Source organism: Schistocerca piceifrons, chromosome 1 (assembly GCF_021461385.2).
Source record: "Schistocerca piceifrons isolate TAMUIC-IGC-003096 chromosome 1, iqSchPice1.1, whole genome shotgun sequence".
Classification (NCBI taxonomy): Eukaryota; Metazoa; Arthropoda; class Insecta; order Orthoptera; family Acrididae; genus Schistocerca; species Schistocerca piceifrons.
Window position 1 is genome coordinate 1,078,736,129 of NC_060138.1, and position 20,302 is coordinate 1,078,756,430.

The window sequence follows — 20,302 nt, forward strand, 5'->3', positions numbered from 1 at the left end:
ACGTTCCGAGTGGTCACAGCGACAGAACGTCAATCCTAAGGGCACGTGTTCGATTCCTGGGGGCGTCGGAGATTTTCTCCGCTCAGGGGCTGGGTGTTGTGTTGTCCTAATCGTCATCATTTCATCCCCATCGACACGTAAATCGCCGAAGTGATGTCAAATCGAAAGACGTGCACCCGGCTAACGGTCTACCCGACGGAGGCCATAGTCACATGACATTTACATTCCAATGACAATACGAAGCGACAGGATAATGGGAGTCGAGGTCATGACAAATTGTGAAAAAGTTGGACCTTTAATTGATCCTGTTAGAAAAGTCTTCCAATTGTAGTTAGTGAGCGTTTATCAACTGATGAACAGATTTGTGCAAATAAAGCAACGTAACTCATGAAGATGTATATGAAAGACAAGCAATAAATGTGGGGGTATAAACATTTAGTTTGCATGAAGAAACAGGGTTGGCACTAAGAACTGAAGCTTACACTGGGCAAGAAAATAATCCAAAATTTAGATTAGATAATGACCAGAAATTAGAGTATCAGGAAATGTGATTCGCCTCATAATATTTGAATGAAGACAAAAGCTGCTATTTGTATAGACATGTCACATCCATCCATTTTCGATAGTACCATTAAATATGTCATAAATGTTGTCATTTGGAGTTTAAACTACGTTTTTATAAGTAACAAATGTATATTAAAGATGTTAATTTCACAAGATTTTGCATAAGAGCAAAGTTTCACATATGAATGAATGTGATAATTTTCACAGTTTTGCAGAAACGCAAGTTGTCAAAAATTATCTTTCTCCGGAATTAATGTATTATTTTTTCAACACTTTCTAGACATCCTTCATCATCATAATCATCATCATCACTGGCTCAACAGCCGTCTGTGAGCCTTGGCCATCTCTCGAAGATGATGCCATTCTTCCCTGTTTAGAACCGAATTCCTCCGATTTTGAAATACAGTTTTCGTTAAGTCCTCTCTGACACCCTCTTCCCACCTAAGCTTTTATCTTCCTACTCTCCTGGTTCGTTCAGGCACTGCGCTGAATATTTCTTGATCATTCTGTCGTTTGCTCTCAGTACATGTCCTGCCCATTTGAGCCTATTAATCTTAATGTAGCTGACGGTGTCTGGTTAGTATACACATCACACAATTCATAGTTGAATCTCCTCTTAAAAACACCATTTTTTTCTACTGGGCCACGAATTTGTCTCAAGATATTTCTTTCAAATATTCCCAGTGGAATTTCGTCAAATTATGTTAATGTCCTTGTTTCGGCACCGTATGTTAGCAACGACTTCACTAAAACTTTATACGTCATAAATTTAGTTTTTCTGAGCAGCTACTTAAATTTCATGTATTTTCTGAAGCTATGGTAGCACTTGTTAGGGGGCAATATTAGTTTTTGGATTTCAGAGCTGACATTGTCTTACAGTTTACTTCTCATCCCAAGTAACTGAAACTATGCACAGCATGGAACTTTTGTGAACCAGTTTCTATGCATGTGGGATCATTTGGATAATTTTTCTTAATTACCGGAATATAATTAGTTTTCTCTTTATTTATTTGTAGTTTCATCTTCCTAGCAGCTCTTTCAAGACTTTTAAAGGCTTCTTTCGTTGGTCTTGGCGTTTTTGCAATCATATCAATATCGTATGCATATGCCATCACCTAAACTTATTTATAGAGGTTAGCCGCTCTGGTATTGATACCTGCATCTCTTACGATCGCTTCCAAGGCTATATTCAACAGAAGACATGATAATACTTCTCCCTGTCTTACTCCGTTTTTCTGATAGTACTTGATAGCTTATTATGTATTTTAATTTAACAGTTGTCTTCTGCAGTAGCTTTCACTAAGGCAATCAATTTATTAGGGATGTATAACTCTTTTATTGCTGTATATAGCTCCCTTCCGTCATTGCTTTCGTAGGTTGCTACGAAGCCTATAAAGAGGTGATGTTTATCAGTCCCAAATTCTCCGCATTTTTCTAATATTTGCCGTTTTGTGAAGATCTGATCAACAGCAGGTCTTCCTTGACGATAGTCACCAACATGAGATATAAGCTTATTAAAAAGGATATTGGAGAATATTTTATATGCTTCAGTTAATAGGCAAATTCCTCTGTAGTTAGAGCACACCATAGGATAACCATATGTTCCAATAACAAGGAATACTTCCATGTATCTAAATCTTCATTAAAATCATCTGTAAACGTTTGACAAATTCCTTTGCTGCATTTTTAATGACTTCTGCTTGTATTAGATACATTTCTGAGGCCTTACTATTGTTCGGCTCCATGATGGCTGCCTCAACTTCCTCAGCAGCTGGTACAGGCTCCTTTATTGTCGAGTTCCTATTATTTACAGAGGGTAAGATTCCTTGGTTATCAGCTGTACAATCATTCAGGAGTTCATCGACCTGTTGAGCCCATCTTCCATATTCTTGAACAATTCCAAATACAAAAAAAAAAAAGAAAAAAATAAGTTGGTGTTTTAAGAACAGTGTGGAATGAAGGGTAATGATGGCGTTCACATACAGATTCCCTTGCACAAGCTGCTGGAATTCGAAATTCTTTTGTTGATGCTTCATGGTATAAGCATCCTGGTGGCTTCAAGAAGAGTCTATGTCACATTCAAAGGCAAAATGCTCGTTACTTTTCTTGTCTACCATGGCTATCCACATGGTGTAATTCTACACAAACCTTTGTATATTCCGTATTCTACTCATTTACAACGCATAGTCACTCTCCCCACTAAAATGTTACATTACGTAGGGATATAGTAGTGGTTATTCCAGAGCAAACTCGTATCTTCAGGCCAAAAGGGCATTACTATTACGGTATATCACACGTCAAAGAATGACTGTCTGCCAACAGGCTGTAAATTTCGGATGAGAGCTTAATGGTCGTCTCTTTTTGCAAATCGAATGCTGCTCACGTTGACGTCACGCCACGTGTGGAAAGTACACTGTCCAGTTAAAATATCAAACTATATTCCAAGGAGTGATATTTCACAGTTTTTTATGTTGGATGTCTTACATTCAATCTGGTGCTACTAAGTGCGAAGAACGTTCAAATATTATTCGCTCCCTTGCCCGTGTAAGGTGGGGAGTGCTTCTGAGCTTTTCCTGGCCAGGTACCGACGGATTATTCAATTCGATAGGAATATGCTCTTAGTACTGTGTAACAGTGTGCCAAAGATATATCTCTCCAAATTAGATACTCTTCTATACAATGCCCTTCCAGTGGAGGTACCGATTATGGACGGCCTCCTATATCTTAAGAAAAAAGTCCGGACGTCTCTACCAGCTTTGATACTTCGTCTCCTGTCACTTTTTCTATTTGATTTTTTTCGCATTTTTCTTTATTTTAATGACTTTACGGCTCTCGGATTCCAGTCTATTACTTCATTACGACCAGATCGGAAAGTTTTGATGTAGATTGCAGCATTATACGTCTCGCTGCAGCTCAGTGACCTCGTTATGTCCGTATACAAAACGTTGACTCCAGAAATTCACATTTGAACGTGCTTTTCTATGCTCTCAGACCCAAGTCTGGAAAGCCTTCCAACGGTCTAAAAGCGCTGCTATTCTTACAGTGCACACAGTGATACTTTTGGAAATTCTCAGGTTTACGCCTTAAAATCCCTTCTTCAAGATATTAATCGTGTCTGACTCCCAGTGTCCTTAAAAATATTCAGCAGCGAAAATAGATTAAAACACCCAACCGTTATATGTTGGATGTGGTACTGGTATATGTTAGCAGTTAATGGACGGTACAGACAATTCATTTTCTGTGGATGCATCCTCACGCTTGCATTCGCTATAATGGTTAGGTTGATGTAAAAAACTGCATTTATAGGCACTGATTTCGAGTTACCGCTTACAGACTATTTACCTGAGGTCAAGAGCCACTGAAACTCTCAATGTCAAGGGATGTGGAACGTGTCCCAAAAAACGAAACCTGGTTCTTATGAGGTGTTACAACTTTGAATTTCTATAAGGTCATGGCTTACGAGGACACATTTGTACCGATCAGCGATTTCCATCATCGTTTGACTCCAGCTCGAACACGTCTCTCCGTCTACATCGAATTAACTTTTACGGCTCTAATGCATATGAGTGTGATTGTGAGACGGAAGCTGATGTAAACTACGTATTGCTTTCGTGTCCCAAATCTGAGTCTGAACGATCAGACTTTTTGAATACTTTGCTGTCTGTGGAATAACACCTTCCTCAGTCAGTGTTTTCTGTTTTGTTTATAAAAGACATTCACCTTTATAAAGTGATTGTTCGTCTCTTTAAGAGTTTAGGGAACAGTCTGTAGGTTTCAGTGATACGCATATTTCATTTTATGTCTTACAAATTATTACATTTGACAAGTGGTGGGGAATGGATAAATCAACGCTATCTAATTCACTTCTACGTTTACTTGTTAACAATTTATGGCGGACAAAACTGCGAAAGCTTGAGCTTGTGTGTCTGTAAATATTGACTTATGTATTCTTTTCACACACTTCTGTATACACAGTAACCATGCATTTTAGATATACCAACTCTGGAGGCCAAATAAGTAAAAGAAAATTGGAAACGTACCAAAAAATTGGAGTACACGGAACAGTACGATTCTTGTGCATAGATTCAACGTAAAAATTCTGGCGGCATACAGACCTCATGCAATGTCTTGTTCGAGCTTAGCGTAACGGTGCGAACAATTTGACCAACGCTGCACAGACATGGTTGATGCTGATCAGGAAGGAAGGCCATCGACATCGGCCGCAGACGAAAAATTCCCGGCAATTTTTTCGGAAAACTGAGAGATCGTCGAGTCGAAAGACGAGGACGTTCACACAGTGGTACACGAATGGTTTTTGACCAAGGAGCGGACATCTATGGTCGAGGAATTGAACGATTAGTAAAAAGTTCCGACGGATGCGTACACAGGATTGTTGATTATGTTGAAGACGGTGTGATGTATCTGTGTCAGTGTGAAGTACAGCGAAACATTTTATAAAAGTCACTTAGGCTGCTATAATGACGTGTAACCTACTTTTTAAAGTGCCTTCGTATAATGGTGAACGTCAGCAAGCTTCAGTCGGTGGATGGCTCTAGAATCAAATTTATCCATCATTTGCTTCAATAATTAAACGGAGGGTGTAACAAAGGATTAGGATAGCAGCAGAAGCTGCAACGCTAAAAGGCTGAGCAATTATTTGAAGCAAAACTTCGTTATTTTAGATATACATGTTTGTTTCGTTGATTTGGGGAAGCAGGCCAAGCAACGAGGTCATCGATCCCATCGAATTAGGGAGGATACGGAATGAAGTCGACGGTGTCCTTTCAAAGGAACCATCCCAGCATTTGCATGGAGTGATTTGGGGAAATCACGGAAAATGTTAATCAGTATAGCCGCCGGACGAGGGTTTGAACCGTCGTCCTCCCGAATGCGAGTCCACTGCGCCAACTCGTTCGGTAAACATGAAATTGTAGTTTACGCCGGTCTTACATTAGTTAGCAACGTTTTTTGCTGATCTATTAAGTCGGAAAAAGTAAAGCAACATCGTTCCACTCGAACGACACACGATTCAAGAGAATTTCAGGGGAAATATATGTGTGTTTGCAAGCTAAATATACGTAATCGCATAGATTCAAAATCCTTTGGCGTTGTTGATAGTAGCAGAAACGAAGGAATGGGTTTTTGGGCGTAAGGGCCCGGGAGTGTATGTTTAGGTGTAAATGAAACTGACTTTATGAGTAATTATCTGCAATACCATGCGCGACCGATTGGCAATTTAACTGATTAATTATCCTAAATTTTCACGGAATTAATTACATTTAATTTCATCACTTCTGTCTGTATTACCTGAAATTACATTTCTATCAGAGGAGGAATGTTGCTGTAACCCACACGTGTGATCAAACGAGATTTAGCTTTCGCATGAACGTGTAGGTAATGATATTTCCTTATTCCTTGTAGAACCTTTCGGGAAGAAATTTAAGATTCCATGAATTTACGACACTCGTCCTAGAAGTACGTTCTCTTCAGCGGTGTGTGCAAAATAGTTGTTCTATAACAACTGCCGCCTGGAGTGGCTGCGCGGTTGGAGGTGCCATGTCACGGATTGCGCGGCCCCTCCCGCCGGAGGTTCGAGTTCTCCCTCGGGCATGGGTGTGTGTGTTGTTCTTAGCATAAGTTACTTTAAGTAGTGTGTAAGTCTAGGGACCGATGACCTCAGCAGTTTAGTCCCTTAGGAATTCACACAAATTTGGAGATTCTATACTAACTGTGTAGTGATACCTTGGTCCATGTCTTCTATTCAGGAAGCTGGTTCTCTCCGGCTTTTCTTTCCATAATATTTTAATTATTGGTATTTTACGTTTCTATGTACGTAGCGGAGTTTTCCTTGTTTTCATCATTCTTGGAAGTCTTTCATTTTTAGCCGTTCTCTGACTTATTTTTCAGCATATGGGTCACACACAAGCCCGAGTTTGTTTGGTTCCATTACGTATACCTCAGCGGAAGGAAGGTGACTACTAAGAACACAGCGTAGCCCCATTCATCACACCTTACGGTTATGAGGATCGACCAGGGTAGATCCGAAAGTAGAGTCCAGATCGTCGCTCTGCGCAGCTGTCAGTAACTCGAAGGTAAGCAGCTATCTTTATAGACAGTGTTATTGGGAACAATGATAATTTGGTTGCTCACTAGCTGCACTGAAAACTTACTGGTGAGTCAATATTTGCAGCTGTCGTGAATGTAAAACTTTCGAAGTTCTGTTATTAGCGTTAAAAAGTAGCACAAAATCAGTCTGAGCTGAGACTGCTGTATGACTGCCGGAGTTTAGCAATGTTCCCGTGTCATGTGAAGCTCTCTGGTCTTTGGTAGGTTGACATACCATGAGTATGGTTAGCGGAGTCTCTATTGCTATGTGTCAGTTTGAGGTGTCGAGATTCTGGTCCGAGAGAAACAACATTGCGAGTATTAGACGCCGGCTGTGTCCACAGGCGGTGATACACGTAGAACTATTCAGCTTGATAACCGGTGTTCCGCTAAATAAACAATGACGAAGACCTTACAAATGAGAGGTAATTCCAGCAATTTTCATTTAGTAACAATAAATTGTTAAAATCTACGATTCTACATAGGTCTAAAGCGGCGGAGGAGAAGTTTATTAACCTCAGATAGAGTGTAATAAGATTAGCAGAAATATAACGCAAAAATGAAGACAAAAAAGAATTTACATTCGAATTAAATCCATCTGTTAAGATGGAACAGAGCACTGAACAACTCAGATGTAACTACCATTGTACAAAAAAAAAAGTCGTAATGAAAACTTATAATAAGCTCAACAAAAGTAGTTACACATGAAACCGTAAATGAAGATTCTGTGGAAGTTATGATTTGGTTTCCTACAAATGGGAATTTTCTGAAAATACGTTATATTCAGTTGTATACCACAAACAATTTCAACTCTTGTCAGTACACGAAATGTGTTTTCAGAGATGTATGAACAAGAGGGAAGGTACAGTCGTGGACAAAACGAGCGAGACACCTCGCCTTTTCGTTATGCTGATCCGCACAGCTTTAAAGTGTGCTACACAGCATAAGAGGCAAGGCGACGATGTGCTACCAACATACTATGACAGGCATGAAATTGAAAAACTATCCGAACTTTGTCAGACTGTTTTCAGTCATATTTAAGACTACATTAACGCCGATTAGTGTGTTAAACACAACACGTAAATATAAGATATATATGAAAGTAGATACGCTAATTAGTATGAACTGTATTAATAAAAATGAATTTCAGCTTATCGAGATAGCATAACTGTTTTAGTAAGACAAAGTACTCCAGATCGTTGCGAAGTAGCAAAATATTATGCGCATTCGGCCGCGAAACGGTCCGTATCTACGTTCAGATCATACTGGTTTACCGTAGCTGACCTACCATGAAAGTGTGCAAATTTAGCAATGCGTGAAGATTCATAACGTAATTCAGTGATAAAATCATTCAGTGCCACACTTAAGTCAATTCAATTACTGACAGAAGCGGAAAAAGTAGGCAGTCACAAGTATCAAATTCTACAAGAGTTTCATATTGATATCCACAGGGCGCCAGTACAGAATAAAGGTAGCAATAAAACGTATTGGGGACGCGAGAATATCTTAAAATTGCTTTGCTGATGGTCTATCTGCCTCTATCGAGATTAGAACCGAAAACAAACCAGACCTCCCTAGCAGTAGCAAACACCTTGCACTACGCCAGCAGAGAACCCAGGCAGACAGCCCTCTATTATTACCCCAGACATGAATAAGCCGGCAATGAAAATTGCAAAATGATCTGCAGTTTCCGTTGCATAGAGCTTTCTGGACTCAAAAACATGAATTTTCTACCTTTATGTCACCGCTTATGTGACAATCATTCGGGATATTTATCGAAATAACAAAATACTGTTGCTAGCGAGTAAATTTAGAAGGATACTTCGGTACCACCACAGGAAATAAACGAAATAAACGGCGAAAATAGCTGCCAAACGTATTCTACAATGTTTAGAATTCTCCATTAGACTCGCCACAACCATAAAACGTTCAAAAATAGCCGAAGTGTTTCTCAAGCTAGCTAGCAGTGGGAATGCTCGCACTTCTCAAACGCGTTCGCATTAATACTGGGGTCTGAATTACCACTTGTATTGGGAAATAGATCTTATTTGCATTCCTGTGAAAATGATTTGGATAGAAAGCGTAGCTACGATTAAAACGCTGATGTATCGAGTGCAACTAGAACACTTCGAACAATGAGTAGGGGAAATTATTTATGCAGACCTCATCTTCAGTAACTGTCGTAGCTATTTTCGTTGTTAGGATTTGGTCACCTAAACCGGTAAAATGGAACCCTACTAGTCGCACTTTCTTGACCATCTATCTGTCTACCCAACCCTTAAAATCCTTTTACCTCGAGTATGGGTAGAAATAATAAGCGTAAATGTATCGCATTTCCTGCGGTATACGGTCCCTTGGTGGTGTGAAAAAGTGTGCTTTTATGTCAACACAATCTAAAGATACGGCCATATATATAAATCAAATTTACGCGAAAAGTCAAAAAATGGGTGGTGCAGAATTATCCTACTAAATTTACTCGCTAACAACAGAATTTTGTTATTACGATAAACATGCCGAATGATTGTCACATACGCGGTGACATAAATGTAGAAAATACATGTTTTTGAGTCCAGAAAGCTCTATGCAACAGAAACTGCAGATCATTTTGCCATTTACATTGTGAAATTGCCGGCTTATGCATGTCTGGCGTAATAATAGACGGCTGTTTGCCTGGGTTGTCTGCTAGCGTAGTGAAAGATGTTTGGCTACTGCAAGGTAGATCTGGTTTGTTTTCGGTTCTAATCTCGATGGAGGCAGATAGACTTTCAGTAAAGCAATTTTAAGAAATTCTTGCGTCCCCAATACGTTTATTGCTACCTTTATTCTGTACTGGCTCCCTGTGGATGTCAATCTGAAACTCATGTAGAATTTCATACTTGTGACTGCGTACTTTTTCCGCTTCTGTCAATAATTGAATTTGGTTAAGTGTGGCACTGAATGATTTTTCACTGAATTTCGTTGTGAATCTTCAAGCATTGCTAAATTTGCACACTGTCATGGTAGGTCAGCAACGGTAATCCAGTGTGACTGATCTGAACGTTGATACAGACCGCATCGCGGCCGAATACGCATAATATTTTGCTAAAGCAGTTATGTTATCTCGATAACGTGAAATTGATTTTTATTAGTACAGTTCATACTAATTAGCGTTTCTTTCATTTATATCTCATATTTATGTGTTATTTTTAACACACTAATCAGCATTAATGACTGAAAACAGTCTAACAAAGTTCGGACAATTTTTCAGTTTAACGCCTGTGCATAGTATGTTGGTAGCACTTCGTCGCCTTGCCTGTTATGCTGTGTACCGGGCTTTAAAGCTGTGCGGATTAGCATAACGAAAAGGCAAGGGGGTCTCACTCGTTTTGTCCACGACTGTACATCTCGACGTTTGCTCCATAGCTCTAAACGTCGCTCTTAACGTTTTTATATTAAAGTTAGGTTATCGAAATAAAAATTACATCATACGACGGAAACTTACAAAAAAATTAATAGAACTGGCAGTAAACTACATCAACCGCGCTACAACTCAAGTCTAATGCCACGACTATAGTGTTCTAGTGTGCCTCACGTAATCAACTTCTGTATAAACAGCGAGCAGAAAACCTAAGAGGTGCTTGATTCCAATAACTCTTCGAACAGTTCTCTGGAAAGGTTACATTTAGTTTCAGTTTTTTGCCATCTCGGCTGTCAACAACAATTGAGAAGTGAGCGGCATTCCAACTGCTATCATTTCCGAGCACCGCTAATTTGTCTGGACTGTCTGCCATTTGACAATGAACACTTCGTTTACTTCCACCACCGTACAATCCATTCCAGCAGCAGCTGAGAGGGTAAAACAGAAATCAGTGACATTAGCACAGCAGGGATCCAGCGAGGCCGCTTTCATGACACAGGGAAGTAGTTCCAGAGGACTAAATGCAGCTGTTGCGGCCTTTCACCAACAGCCTTTGTCGTTTTGAAAGCTCTTCTTCGTGAATAATGTAGGCGAGGCAAACAGCACTGTCTGAATATGTAAGTCTATCGACCGCAGTGAACTGGTACGGTCGAAAAGAAATTTTCAGAAACAGAATTGTACTTGGCCATTTACTTGGGCGTTTAATGTAGGTCTACGATCATTATTTCCATTATACAGATTCTCCTTGCATTCCATCTTTTATTTACAGATAATCGTTACACGTAGATGACGGTTCAGTGTTGTCGGACACGAAATTGTATTATTTCTGAAGGTTGTAATGGAATATTTCGCACAATTAACAGTACTATTATACGTTACTAAGTAGAATTATAAAACTCAATATTGTAGGAACATCCGTACTCAGTTGTTTCAAATATTTTTTTCTACACTTTGCATTTTAGTCTTTTCAGTTTTTGGAGAATTGCGCCGGATTTCATATTATTATAGAGTGTAAAAGATTCATGGTAGTGGTAGTTCACTTGGGCTGAAAGCTGGCACAACCTACAAAAAATAAATAATAATATCAGTTGTATCTAAAGAAACGAGAGCGTGCTGAAAAGTACTTTTTTATATTGTTCTCATTATCGGTTAACGTGTTACATGTCACGCATATTACTCGGTCGACTTTCCCGATCCGCTGCCATTAGAGGGCACCGAATTATAGAGTGTAAAATGGCGGTGTGTCACGTAACTATGCCGGTGCATGAGAAACAGCGTGCTGTAGCTGAGTTTCTAACGGCAGAAGACGTTCGTCCAGACATACAGCACACACTGGTTCAGTACCACTATGGCAGACCACACACGAGCGCTACGGCATCGTTTGATAAAAATGTAACATTACCTACTTGCAAACCAAACAGAACATTCCTAAGTTCTGCGAGTTTCGCAGGAGAACTTATGTGAAGTTTGGAAGGCAGGAGACGAGGTACTGGTGAAAGTAAAGCTGTGAGGAGGTGTCGTGTGGCGTGAGTGGGGTAGCTCAGATCGTAAAGCACTTGGCCATGAAAGGCAAAGGTCCCGAGTTCGAGCCTCGGTGCGGCCCACAGTTTTAATTTGCCAGGAAGTTTCACTCCTAAGTAATGTTCGTGCGCCACAATTATAATTAAAAACTGGTAGCATGACTTTGCTCCGAAACACATTGTAGTTTTCATTCAAATTCGTGTGATCCGTTTTATTCCTCCGGAGTACACGCAGCGGTGGTGTTTTGGGCGCCTCGACTAGCTCTAGAATTTAGAAACAGCTGTTGTCTGATACAATTTGCTGTTCGATGTTAACCGACCTTCCCCTACATTATCTTCTCAATACTTCGCTGTTTTGGATGTTGTTAAGGATGAAGTCATAAATTTAGTAAGTGAGTCTCAGAGACATCTTACTGTGTTAAAATTAAAAATAAATATATGACTACAATCTTGTCATTTGCCTGGAGCGATTTAGGGAAATAATTGAAAACCTAAGTCAGGGTGGCTCGACGCGGGATTGAACCGTCGTCCTTCCGAATGTGAGTCCAACCTCGCTCGGTGTTTGGTAGGGGACTGGGTCTTTGCGGTATCCTAACCATCATCTTCACAACAACGACGGGCAAGTCGCTGACGTAGCTTGAAACAGAAAGAGTTGCGTCAGATGCCTTCTGGCCAACAATGACATACCATCATTTCATTTACCCGACGTATCAGTAAAATATAGTGACGCAGTTTGCTTTAAATGTAGATAAATATAAGGTGATGCGAATTCTTAGGAGAAGCATCCCTGTAGTGTTTTAATAGTGGTAAGCTGGGTAAGTCAGCCTCATCGATTGAGTGTCTAACATTGGGAAACAACATGGAATATTAAGTGCACGTAAGGTTATTTGAGGAAAGGTGGGTATTGTGAGTGTTCTGGGAACGACGCGTGGCAATCCCAAAATGTCAAGGTAATCTCTAATTTGCAAAATTTAACTTTCGAGTGATATTATTGCTCGCGTGATCAGTGACGCACTTTTGTAATTGACTGTACAAGATACCCAAGTGGGCAATTATCTTATAAAATACCTCCAAGCAAAAGGAAAACTTTGGCTGTTGCAGTTTCAACCTTAGGCCATATGCTTACTTAATAGTTGTCATCTGGTTTTTGTTATCTTCAGTGTAGTGAAGACATTGTAGAATAGCCTCTTTATTCTTATGGACAGTCAGGACTTTTTTGGATTTAAAGTTCTATCGTGTGGATTATCCACGAGGGAGTGTTCGTTTCACAATTGCATCTAGAACAGCCTCTTATTAAGGTGTTGAGAGAAGAATATTGATAGCTATGCAATAGTACTGGGAGAGAGATTTACTTATTTATTTTGGCTTGTAACTTGAGTAAGAATTACGTTAAGTTGTTATGCTTAACAATGCACATAAAACGCGAAATGATACTCTTCTCCTACAATAATTTGAAGTCCTGCATGTTTTCCGCGCATGACGCAAGCACCATCACACATTATAATGTTACTTTCTTTATATATTCTTGGACAAGTTGACCAGGGCGTATTTAAAGCAAGCTTTTAAGGAGGAAGCAACGTTACTAGACTGACTTAAACGCATCCAAAATCTTTCAACAATCTCGCCCGTGGATAACAGATAAAGAAATACTACGTACACCTGAAATTTAGAGGATACATCAGAATTTTCATCTGGTATCATAAACACGAAAACTGCCTTAGGTATTTCTGCATTAACTTCCTCTAGACATTCATATAACATACACTCTAGTACCTCGTCCTGTATATTCTTGGATGTACCCTTAAAGACTATAGCATTGATCATGTGCTCTTTCACGGCAGCATCTTAGGCTGAAATGAAATCATTTGCCATCTGAATATTTCAGGATTGTTAGCGTCTGCTGTTCCATCATTTCCAGGTACGACAAACTTCAACTCACTTTAGAGCTTAATATAGTCGATTATTCTGGAAGGATCATGGCGATTTTTCCTTACGTTGTCGTTGTGTCTTTCTATATCCTGTCTGAAGGCTAAACTAAGGCGTTGTCTAATTCCTTTTTCTCAAAGGATGAACCCTTCATTACTTCACACTTCTCTTCCAACTTTAAAGCTGAGAAATTTGTTTCTACAAGTTATTGAAGACTGTTCATTCTCTTTAAAAAAATAAACTCTAAGAACAGATTCATTTGTATTAGAATACTAAAACACAATAAACAACTGAATACACTGTTAAGCGATTGTAGATAAAATACTCCATTACAATGAAGACACACGTGCTAACTGCTTCAGTTGGGGGCGGCAGCCTTTCAGTTTGGGTCAAATTGTTCGTTTCCATCGGCATCTGACTCACATTAGAGCTGGTTTTTCTGCCATCCCAAATGCCCATATTACTAGTGACGTTTCCTCTTGCTCCTCCCTGCCGAAGGAAAATGTTTATTCTCGGAGGTTCAGGAGAAGAACTGAACCTTGGCAGTGCCTGGGCAATACGACGAGAAAAGAAAAATATTTGTTTAAATGGATCTATTTTTAATTTTCACAATCAACTTTTTTCCGTGGATTTTCTAAACACACAGGAATCGCTACCAGTACCGCACCATGTAATATCTCATCTGAATATCTGTTTTATGCATTTCTTTGGTATTTTGCAACACATCCCCTACTGAACAACAGTCCCATAAATAAATAACAACGATAAAATAATTTTGAAAAATATCTGAGGAAGAGATCCATGTTAGATGCCTGTCAACGCAAAATGCTTCGTTCCATAAGCTAACCGACTCAAGTCAGTCAGTTCACACCGCATAGTACTCTAAAACTAGACGATATGATACATATTTGGGTACGTCTCTGACCACTCTCTCTTAACACCTTATTTTGTGTCAGTTTCATAACTGACTTTATAACATGACTTTAATTAAGAGGAAAAATTGCGTGTTTGAAACCTGTTAAGTGAATTACGTGTCATTTTCTAGTTCTAATTTTTATGTTACGTTTTTTAGTAACTCTCCAATAGCATAATCGAATGTGGGAAACCAACGAATTTATCTTCGATGTACTAAACCATAGCTATTAACCAGAGCCTATTTGATTTGATTATTTCGTATGCTCCAATGAATAAGTCTGATTTCTAATGAAAAATTATTTCGTAATATTCTGACATGTAAGTCACTTATTTGTTTCAAATATTGCACTTATTCTGTCCCTCAACGTGTATCTAGTCTTCTTACAATCTTTGAACTCATTTTACATTTGATTTTCCACGTGATATTCTACAGTCGCTATATCATCAGTGATGTAATTTAATTTTCATTCATGAAAAGTTTTTCAGAGTGTGGCGGTGGGTAGAAATGCCCAACTGATTCCATTAGAGGTTCCTACTGTTCTGAATCGCAGACAACAAATCCGGTTTGTCCAGGCACGTAGTCACCGTAAATATGTAACAAATGGAATACTCATGAAACAGTGTAGCCCTGGTAAGTTTGGCATGATATGGTAAATTCCATCGTTGTATACCTGTTAAAGAAATGAAAGTGAGTACAGCAACCTCTCCCCTCCTCCACCACCACACACCAATAAGCTAGCTGCTCCTGCATACGATACACCGCCAGCGTATGTGGGGACTACAGTGGGCTTCAAAGTTACCGACCACTGTGTTGCGGTTCCACGGTCAGAATAGTTCGTGCGAGTTCGGCCGATATCGGAGGTGGTCTGACCGCCCTCTCAAGCGTTTGATGAGTAGTTCCAACCCTAACGCCTCAGACAAAGGATAATTTTGTTTAAAAAAAGTGTTGTGCCTGATTACACCTTGCTGCAATCTACCTGACGGAGAACAACTTTTGCATATGTTTACCATCTTACTGAAGACGTACGTAACTTAGGAATGTGGCATTTTAATTATCGGAAGGATCATAAAGGATTTTAGTACTGGTTTTCTACGGAGCAGTTCGTGTGACAAGACGTCTTTCTTTCTTGAACGGTACTGATGTGAATCCTGACAAAACGCTGGTATATGTCGGTTCGCTAAATGTATGATTCGCTCTGAAGTTGTATGTGTTAAAAATTTACTGAGAAATCGTAACGGCTTGCTCGACAGGTCGTCTAACCCGAAATCTGTTGAAAATGTTTATACTACCAGGAGTACCGGTATGAAATGAGCGTTTTTTGTGAAAATGAAACACTAATTTTGAATTGAAAAATAAAAACATTTTGTTCAAAGTAATGACCAATGCTATCTATACATTTTCACCATCGTTTTGGCAATTTGTGGACACCATGCCAATAGAAATGTTCGTCTTTTGAAGCAAACCATTCAGACACCCAACTTTCGACTTCTTCGTAGGAATCGAAGTGTTCCTCAGCCAATGCGTGTCCCATTGATGAAAACAAATGGTAGTCGGAAGGGACCAAGTATGGTGAATACGGCGGGTGGGGTAGCAGCTCCCAGCCAAGTGTTTTGATTCTATCCTGAACCAGTTTTGCTTTGTGTGCAGGTGCACTGTCGTGTAAAAAAATTACTTTGCCATGTCTTCTGGTCCATTCTGGTCTTTTTTCGATCAATGCATTGTTCAAATTGATCATTTGTTGTCTGTAGCGATTAGTCTCTATTGTTTCACCGGGTTTTAGAAGCTCATGATACACCACACATTTTTCCCGTTTAGGATTCTTAAAATAAATCCATTTTTCATCGCCGGTAAGAATTCGATGCAAAATTGATTTTCTCTTGTGTCTTTGAAGCAAAATTTGACAAATGGTTTTTCGGTTTTCCATCTGTCTTTCATTCAATTCATGTGGCACCCATTTTCCATACATTTGGATCTTTCCCATAGCTTTCAAACGGTCGGAAATTGTTTGGTGTGCAACATTTAGCATTGCTGCCATTTGCTTCTGACTCAAAGTATCATCTTCTTCCAATATTGCTCGCAATTCGGCGTCTTCGAACTTTTTTGTTGGTGTTCCACGTTCTTCATTTCTTACATCAAAATCACTATTTATGAACCGTTGAAACCATCTTCTGCATGTTGCTTCTGAAAGAGCATGATCACCATATGCCTCGACAAGCATTCGCTGCTTCTCTGCGGTATTTTTTTTTTCAAATGAAAACAAAAAGTTAATGCTTTCCGCAAATCATCACTTTCTGGTACAAAATTCGACATTGTTAACACGATGAAAGCATATGATGTTGTTTGTTCCAAGACTTGATGTATACTAAAGATGTTTGACAAATGTCATACCAACCAAACAAAAAAAATTAAGGCTCGTTCACAACAAATATTCCCTTTCGATACATTTGTATCTTAACGCTCATTTCATACCGGTACACCTGGTAGACGTAGCGAATACTTGTTTCAGAGCCCATTTGAGAACTTAAGCCACTCACTGTGTCTTACTTCATACGACGTTTTACTACCGAAAACGCTCTTGTGCTCAGTGAATGACTTATTGATGATACAACTTATTGGTCTATTTCAGAATATTCTTTCTCTTAATATTGCAGTCCAGTAGGAAGGAGGAATATAATTAGGAAATTATTACATGCGAATTTGTATGTATTATATCAACCTTGACGATAGCACGATTATAACAAAGAATATTAACAGAGAGAAATCATATGGAACCGACATCTCTTCCCACTATGTGCCTGAGAGCGAAATTCATTCCCCTTACTACAAGTGACAGTCCATTGATTCAAGTATTAAAAGAAAAGTAAAGAACCTGTTGTCTAAAACTGAATTCAACTTTCGCTTCACTATATAGTACACTTGATTTTCACCGCAAAAATCATTTTCTATTTGTTCTTTATAGTCATCACCCCACTGCGACGAGTCTTGGACTCATTTTTCTCTCGCGTTAGGCGCTAGGGTGACTCGTTTCGTCGAAATTTTATAAGCTAAGGCGTCCTGCTTTGCTGAGATCTCAGATGTTAAGGCATCCTTTTCTACTGAAACTTCAGTTTACCGATTCGGACAAACGCTATTGCCCTGTCGCAAGTTCATACAGCATAACGTCTTGTTTTATGGAACTTTCAGTCTGCACATACTGCGGAGTATCTTGCTTTTCTGACATTTTTGTTTTCACATTTAACAAAGGATTTTGCTGTACCAAAAGTTCAGGCATTACCGCAGACAACACTTCCAGTTTATTAACAGTACTGTAAAGCGATCGACTGGTTGACTTCCCTGAGCTCTGGATTGTTCAGTTACAGGTTTCATTTCACTTCCGTTAGCCTAATCGGCGTCCATAGTTGTTTGTCTTGCTACTTTTACCATATAAGCTTTAACATTTTTTTAAAAATAAACTCGCTAAACCAGTAAAATAGTTAATCACTGTATATACTGTCCAACGCAATGGCCTATAACAAAAGTTTGCAAAGGAAAACAATCTTGCAGCGCTTCACGTGATTGTTGGTTCCACTCGCTGATTTCACTTTTGCTTTAGAGTATTGGTTATTGTATGTGCTTCACTAAAACTACGTATTGCTACTGGGCTGAGCTTCGAAGTATTCTAAGCTACTGCTTGGTATCAAGAAAACCAGTGTACATATATGTAAAATTCAACTTGCGTTTGTATTCCACACCACAGCTCCCAAGACTTTAGGCGTACGATTTCTTTTATATAACCCCAATACAGTTTTCCATGAAGACATTGAAACGGATAAGTACAGACAGGATAAGTCATACATAGTTACACATGAATTAATTCTTTACTAAATTTTCATTAATGAACAACTTTGCGAATGATAGCACAGCTCTACAAAATAAAATTTTTTTTTCGTTGCCAGGGAAGTTTGAACGAAAATGGGATATTGTTATGATACTCATTCCGAGTATATTTGTACTTTTTCCAAATTGGCTCTGGTTTTTGAGATATAGGTTATTTGTGGAAATGAGAGTTTCATGTGGATAATATCGACTGCAGGGTCCATATATGGTGTAATGTATTTGCTACCTGTTTTTTAACTAGTGATATTGTACTATCTTTATTAAACAATTGTGCTCAGGGAGTGCATCTGTGTGGTTGAGGATTACATCATGCAAACATCACACTGTCAGCATGTGTTCAGTCCTGTTGTGTGGTGCGTGTGTTGAAGATATTGAGGGTTGTGCAGATTTGAATTCGGCGGTACTCGACATTCATTTGTTGGCCGAGGTAATCCCCACAACAGCCGATAGGTAGCGTTCAGTGTAAACAAGAAAAATGGCGATGGTCGAAAGTCACACACATGTGCAGTGCAGCTTCAAGGAGATAGAACCTTTTCATCGTGACGTAGCAAATAAGAGGTGAGTATTCATTTCACACAAAACAATTAATGATGTTTGTTGGATGTGATTGACATGCAAATACAAGAAAGTTCTGCATAATATGTAGTATTTGTGCAATTTTGTTTTAGGAAAACATGAGTTTTTCACGCCGTCTTTGCGTGAACCATCCAGATGAGTTCTGCTACATTTGTGGTGAATACGTTCTTCAAAAGAACAGGAAGAATATCACTCCTTTTGTGAAGGAAGCGTATCTGGCATATTTCGGAATTAAACTTGGAGATCAAGACAAGGCGTGGGCACACCATAAAGTTTGTAAATGCTGTGTGGAGTGCTTACGGCAGTGGACAAAACGAAAAAGGAAAAGCTTAAACTTCGGAGTGCCTATGGTATGGCGAGAGCAGAAGAACCATACAGATGGTTGCTATTTTTGCATTGTTAATGTGAAAGGTTTCAATAGGTTCAAAAAACGAAAGTGGGAATATCCCGATTTGGAGTCAGCAAGAAGACCGGTGGTGCACAGCAACGATGTTCCTGTGCCAACCTTCACAACATTACCCACGCTAACATCATCAGATGACGATGTGCACGGCGAGGAATGTACAAGTAGTGGTTCGGAATATGAAGGACGTGAGACACAACCCCAGCAGTTCGACCAGAAGGAGCTCAGTGACTTGATACGAGAACTCAATCTTTCAAAGCAAGCATCAGAACTCTTAGCATCCAGGCTTAAGGAAAAGAACTGTCTTCATCCAAGTGTTAAAATAACAGCTTACCGGACGAGAGAAGAAAACCTTCTTCCATACTTCAACCAAGAAGAGGTTATAGTGTATTGCAGCAATATACCTGGACTTTTACTTGAATTGGGGCTGCCGGAATATAGACCAGAGGACTGGCGTCTCTTCATAGACAGTTCCACTAGAAGTTTAAAATGTGTTCCCCTACACAATGGCAATCGTTACGCATCTATTCCAATTGCCCACTCAACAAAGCTTTGTGAAGCATATGCTAACATCAAGATGGTTCTGCAGAAAATTCAGTATATGCAGCACCAGTGGTTGATTTGTGTTGATTTGAAAATGGTGAACTTCTTGCTTGGACAACAAAGTGGATACACAAAGCACCCATGTTTTATCTGCATGTGGGATAGTAGGGCAAGGCACGAACATTGGAAGCAGAAAACATGGCCTCCAAGGGAACATATGGCTGTTGGTGAAGCAAACATCATTAATGAACCTCTGGTTAGTAGGGACAAGATTGTTCTTCCACCATTACATATTAAGTTAGGACTAATGAAGCAATTCATCAAAGCTTTAGACAGAAATGGTAATTGCTTCACATACATCTGCAATACGTTCCCCGGACTCAGTAGTGAAAACCTTAAGGCAGGAATATTTGATGGTCCTCAAATTCGCAAGCTCATCAACGATACCAATTTTACAAGTGTTATGACTGTCACTG